At 43.0% G+C, this 6,105-nt stretch overlaps 1 long non-coding RNA gene across 1 annotated transcript; it reads left to right on the top strand.

Annotated features, from left to right (window-relative positions):
- Positions 1–441: 441 nt before the first annotated feature.
- On the top strand, positions 442–5,358 carry LOC121919680. Its single transcript, XR_006101553.1, has 3 exons — positions 442–499; positions 1,755–1,854; positions 4,744–5,358. It is a non-coding gene; the product is annotated as an uncharacterized LOC121919680 (long non-coding RNA).
- The last annotated feature ends 747 nt before the right edge of the window (positions 5,359–6,105 follow it).

Below are 6,105 nucleotides of genomic sequence, written 5' to 3'. Positions count from 1 at the left end.
ATCATCATCATCATCATCATCATCATCATCATCATCATCATCATCATCATTTAATAGTATTTCAAAAACTGTTTAAAATTAATGTTTTGAACTGTTTGTTTTCTAACGTTTGTACTATTTTTTTTGGAAGATTTGATTCTATATCATAGAATCATAGAATCATAGAATCATAGAATCATAGAGTTGGAAGAGACCACTAGGGCCATCCAGTCCAACCCCCTGCAATGCAGGAAATCCAAATCAAAGCATCCCTGACAGATGGCCATCCAGCCTCTGTTTAAAGACCTCCAAGGAAGGAGACTCTATCACCCTCCGAGGGAGTGCATTCCACTGTCGAACAGCCCTTACTGTCAGGAAGTTCCTCCTAATGTTCAGGTGGAATCTCTTTTCCTGCAGCTTGCATCCATTGTTCAGGGTCCTGTTCTCTGGAGCAGAAGAAAACAAGCTTGTTCCCTCCTCAATATGACATCCCTTCAAATATACATTTTATATATTTTATGTAAGAATATGGTGCACCTGTATTGATGTTTTGTAACTTGCGTTAATGTTCTCTCTTTGTTATGGTGGCCATGGGCTGTAATAAATTATTTCAGATTTGTTTCTCTTTAAAGTTGAGAAAAAACAATGTTATTACAGTGAGGCCTTGGTATCCACTGGAGTTTGGTTCTGGGACCCCCTCATGGATACCAACATTGGTGGATGCTAAAGTCCCATTATATACAGTGGCATAGTAAAAAGGTATCTCTTATATTAAATAGTAAAGGCATGATTTGTTTTTTGTAATTTATGTATTTCTGAATATTTTCAAGCCACAGATAGTTGTATCTGAGGATAAAAGATCAGTGGATATCATACGTTGTCTGTATTACATATGTCCAGGTGTTGTTGGGACTAAAATTTCTGGGAGCCTTAATCAGATTATGCAATGGTGAGAATATGGATGGAGAAAATATTTAAAAATATGCTTTAAAAAATAGTTACAAAATGGATTTCTGGAGTGTCAGCAAACTATGACAGTGAGAAACTTAGGTAGGTAAGAATTGTTACGTTCCAGACTTATTCTGTGTAGAAAATACATATGAGTTTCCTCCATAGAAAACAATGTTTCCTACGCAGAAAATAAAATGTACAAAAAATGCTGTTTTCTGTGCAAAATCTCCATATACATTAACTTGCACAGAATAAACCCCAAAATGGGAAAAGTCTTCCAAAAACTGTGCAGTTTTCACTTACTTTCTTGCAGTGAGAAGAAAGGTGTTGAAGTTATTTGTTCTTACCTGTGAGAATGCAATTTATGAAAACTTACATCACTAGTAAGAAATGTTGGGAATTTGGTCCAATAGCATCTAGAGGACCACATGATTCTTATCTGTGATATCGGGCATTTTGTGTGGTTTTCTTCTAAGTGAATGTTTTCAGGTTTCTAACAACCTATTCCCTTTCACACTGACTCAGCTTTCTCTTTTTAGCTGTCATCAGCAAAGTGATTCCTGAGGAGGTGGTGGTCAACCGGGCAGTTTTTTTATAATCCAGAACCACTGTTCCTAGAAATCTAGTAGACACAGAATAAGTCTGGAACGTAACAATTCTTACCCACCTAAGATTCTCACTGTCATAGTTTGCTGACACTCCAATCCAGTAGACAACAGGATTCCCTCTATTAGAACATTATTAGTATACTGTTCTAATTATTATTCATTTTCTCATATAATGAAACAATCTTATCACTGAAACCAGTTGCCTTTTCACTACAGAATTACCAAAGGAGACTCCTGGAGACAGAAATTCAGACTCAGTGAAGAAAACTGAAGAGGAAAAAAATCTTCCCCAGAAGTAATCAAGCACACCAATTAGGTAAGAAAGGCTGCTAAAACCTCAGGAGTCCTAGGATAGTTCACAAGGCTTCTGCCACATGAGCTGTGTCTATGCTGCTGTCTGAATTTTCACATTCTAGGAGAGAGCCAGTTCGATGCGTTATCAAATTCATATGCATGAACGCAAGGCTTTGTCTGTGTGTATTTTCCCCTAGAGCTCCTCAGGCAGACATTTAACACAGTGATAGCTTATCAAAATCTCTGTGACTTCAGAGAGGAGTTTTTGCAGAGTAAACTCTGTTAAGGGATGATTGGGGAGAATGGGAAGACACTGGCAGAAAGCTCACATATATTTGGTAACAGGGGAGTACTCTGCTTCTTAATTGGTCAACACTGTATTTATAGCAAAGATGGCATGAATGGAAGTAGGAATTATGGAAGTAGATCTTGTTTCTTATATAACGTGTCCAGGTCAGGATTGTTAGGCCTTTAGGTTTAATATCAAAACTTCAAATATATGTCTGTCTCCTGATCACGTCACAGGAGTTGTCCCGGGTAATTTTACAAGGGTGATGTTACAAAGGACATGCCCCTGGTAATGTCATTAGTCATGATAAAGACTAAGATAAATTGTTAATATTTGTATTCAACACACAAATAAATAAGTTCATAGAAATAAGAATAAAGAGTTCAGACACTAAATGGGCCTCTAGAATAGAAAGGCAGAAATGGTTTTAAAAATGCACACATTACACACACTCCCTGTAAAAGAGTTTTTGAACTCCAGGGCCCTGCTGGATAAAAAGGTGATTATCTTTTGAATTCCATACAAACATTGAGGAGAAGACAGAACATTTATTAGACAGACACAGAAGTTTATCACACAGGAGCAATTTCTCTTAACTTCGAATGAAAAGAAAGTGGGGCCAGAACGCATTCACATAAAGTCGCTAGTTTAGCGAAATTACATGAATGTTCATTGCATTCGAACTGGCTCCCCATTGCCCAAAAATAGCATGCCATTGCCCAAATTTGCGTGTGGCAGTCTATCATGCAATAACGTGAAACTCCATGATTGCGTTTGGACTGACTTCCCATTGCCCAAATTTGTATGTAGTGGGTTATCACACAATAATGTTAAACCTCATGATTGCGTTCAGATTGTCATTGGATTATACTTCCAATTTCCCTTGTCTGATAAACTCCACAGTCATCTTTTGGCAGACAGAAGTTCTGCAGCTGACAGGAGAAGCTTTTTGTGCAAATGTAGCTAACAAGCTAAAAGTCACATAATACAAATATGAAAGGGAGGATGAACAGTTAATAATGAGATTTTGGGTTGAAATCACAGTTCAAGCTTGTGGCCGGAAGTCCTGCCCAGCAGCCTCCCTGATTAGTTGGGAGGCCAGGAAGGGGTGGGACTTTTGGCTGTCTAAAAGCCCAAGTGGCCTTTGCGGTCAGAGGTCCCACCCCTTCCCAGCCTCCCAACCAATCAGGGAGGCCACCAGCAGGAAGAAGTGGCAGGATTTCCAGCTACCTACAAGCCCCAGTGGCCTTTGCAGTCAGAGGTCCTGCCCCTTTCCAGACTCTCAACCAATCAGGAAGGCTACTGGCCAGAGGAAACGGCAGGACTTCCAGCTGCCTTCAAGCCCCAGTGGCCTTTGTGGTCAGATGTCCTGCCCCTTCCCAGCCTCCCAAGCAATCAGGGAGGCCACTGGCCGGAAGAAGGGGCAGAACTTCCAGCCACAAAGGCCGCCTCCTCCTCTTAATCCTCCACTTTCTCACCTCTCTTCCTCCAGTGCTGGCCAGGCCTCCTCTGGCTTGACGCCGCTACCGACATCATGCAGGGCTTCTACTGCCACTGCTGCAATAGCAGTGGCAGCAGAGGCAGAAGCCCAGCATGGTGGTGGTGGTGGCCACGTGGAGGAGGGTGAGGAAGAGGAGGAGGTGGCGGTGGCAGCAGCAGCTCTGCATGATGGTGGCAGTGGCCGTGAAGAAGAGGTGGAGGAGGAGGCGGCAGCCCCAGCCCAGCCCCGCCCAATTGCGATGGTTGCGGTGGCAGGCCAGAGGAGGGCTGGCTGGTGCTGGAGGAGGAGAAAGAGGGGTGAGGAAGAGGAGAAGGAGGCGGCAGCTTCCACCTCTCCCCCTCCAGCGCCAGCCAGGCCTCCTCTGGCCTGCTGCCACTATCACCACCGCAATAGCAATGGCTGCGGCAGCAGCATGCAGGAGGGTGAGGAAGAGGAGGAGGTGGCAGCAGCGGCAGCAGTGGCAGCAGCCCTGTGTGATGGCGGTGGCGGCAGCTGTGAGGAGGATGATGGCAGCGGTGGTGGCGGCGATGGCAATGTGGAGGAGGAGGTGGTGGCAGGTCAGAGGAGGCCTGGCTGCATGGGGGAGGAGGAGGAGGAGGAGGAGGAGGGGAAAGTCTCAACCTGGCAACCCCCAAGAAAGGGGCTTTGAGGGGCTGAACAGACCACCCTACGAGGTGGCCTGCAGCTACCTCTTTCTTTGCTGGATCAGGGCCATGGCAACTACATGCTGCAGCCCTGATCTGGCCTTTCCATGGTGCAAAAAGTGACTCCTTTTTGCACTGTGGAAAGGGCACAATAGCCATAGGCACCGTGGCTTTTTGGCATTATTTTGGCGCTGCATCATCTGGACGCAGTGCCAGAGGAGTGCCGTGATGCCGCCTGCTGTGTGGTGGAGGGCGCAGCATCATGTTGGCATGAGGTCGGAGTCAGGGTGTGCACTGGGTGGATGCCATGCCCCCACTCCACCCCCAAGCTGGCCTTTAATGCCAGTCTGTACAGCCTGTCAGTCAAATAAGTGATTTTTTTCAAGCTGTATCCCTGATATGCTTTAGAATAAGACAAATTTTTCAGCAAGGACAAAGACTCATAACATTTCCTTAGTATCTGTTTTCCACTAACAGAAGTTTGGTTTGAGGATCCCTCTGAATCCATACCCACCAACATTTCACAGATGAAAACTGGCACAAACCTTCCCAAGCAACATCAGAATCTGAGTATCATGGCAAAAGTGATTGACAACAAAGAACAGACGAGCTGAGAGAGACTGCATCTATTTGCCTTCATTTACTTTTGAACTTTGGACTCAGTTTGCAGAAACGGAAGTTAGAAGAGGACAAAAGGGGAAAGTAGGTGGAGGAATGAGAAATTGGGACATTTTAAAACAACTGAAAAGTGATATGCCAGAGGATTAATTTGGACTGTTGCTGCCAAATTGATACAATTGGAAGGCATGAAAATCAAAGCACCGCATATTTTATAATGTTGAGCATAACCCAATGCTTCTATTCTGCAAAACCGGATGACCTCTTTTATGTTGGTGGTGTCGAATTAGACAGAATTACATTAGGAATGAAAATATTCCTATCCCAGCCTTTGCAACTATTGATTCTTCTCTGTTCATTAACTTGCCTCTATGTTGCAATCGGGTGTTCAGTTTGTAATGATGTAATGGCTGTGTGTCATCATGTAATTACTGATAGCATTTGAAAAGTTTCTATCTATATGTGTGAAAAGAGTTAAGAGTGATTCATTATAGAGTCTCAAGCTGGGAGGAGGCTTTGATACATTTGTTTTGTTTTAGATGTGAGGAAAAACAAAACCAGTAACAGGCCTTGAACAGATACCCAGAAGTATTAATTCACACAAGATGTTAAATGTCCAGTGTGTTTCAGTTACAAAATAATAATAATAAACCTACAAAAGTCTTCTCCAGAGACACAGCTTCATTTCTTACCTTCTTACATACTTGTCTAGTGTAACAACTTTCTCAAGATCTTTTCTCTAGGGAAGTTTCTGGTCTCTAGTCAATCTGTTTTTCAAAGTTTATGTAACACTTTATGCAGCATTTGGGGAAAAGTCCAAAATACCTCCAAATGTCTCCTTTTTGCAGTCTGAGGGGTTGTGAAAGTATAGCAGGTGTTTTGCCTGAGTGAAATTAAACTCACTGAATTTTGAGGGGAGGAGGGATACAAAGCTTACTGGTACTTCTTCCAGATCCTCAGGTTTGCAATTTTTATTTTCTAGTAATAACCCCAAAAGCTGCTGCACTGTTATGTGAAATGGTTGTTCCCATTTCTCCCCATATTGCTATGTTGACTAATTGAACATTACAATATGGTATAATTATGAAAAATAAAGTGAGCGGCCACTAGCAGAAAGGCAGGAGCAATGGTTATTGTGGCCCTGTTCATAATGAAATTTGACCCCAACCTCCTGCAAAGTTCTTTTTTTCCCAAAGGAAAAGGAATAATGCTTCTCCCTTT

Source organism: Sceloporus undulatus, chromosome 1 (genome assembly GCF_019175285.1).
Source record: "Sceloporus undulatus isolate JIND9_A2432 ecotype Alabama chromosome 1, SceUnd_v1.1, whole genome shotgun sequence".
In the NCBI taxonomy this organism is placed as follows: Eukaryota; Metazoa; Chordata; class Lepidosauria; order Squamata; family Phrynosomatidae; genus Sceloporus; species Sceloporus undulatus.
This window is presented reverse-complemented; position numbering and strand designations above follow the sequence as displayed.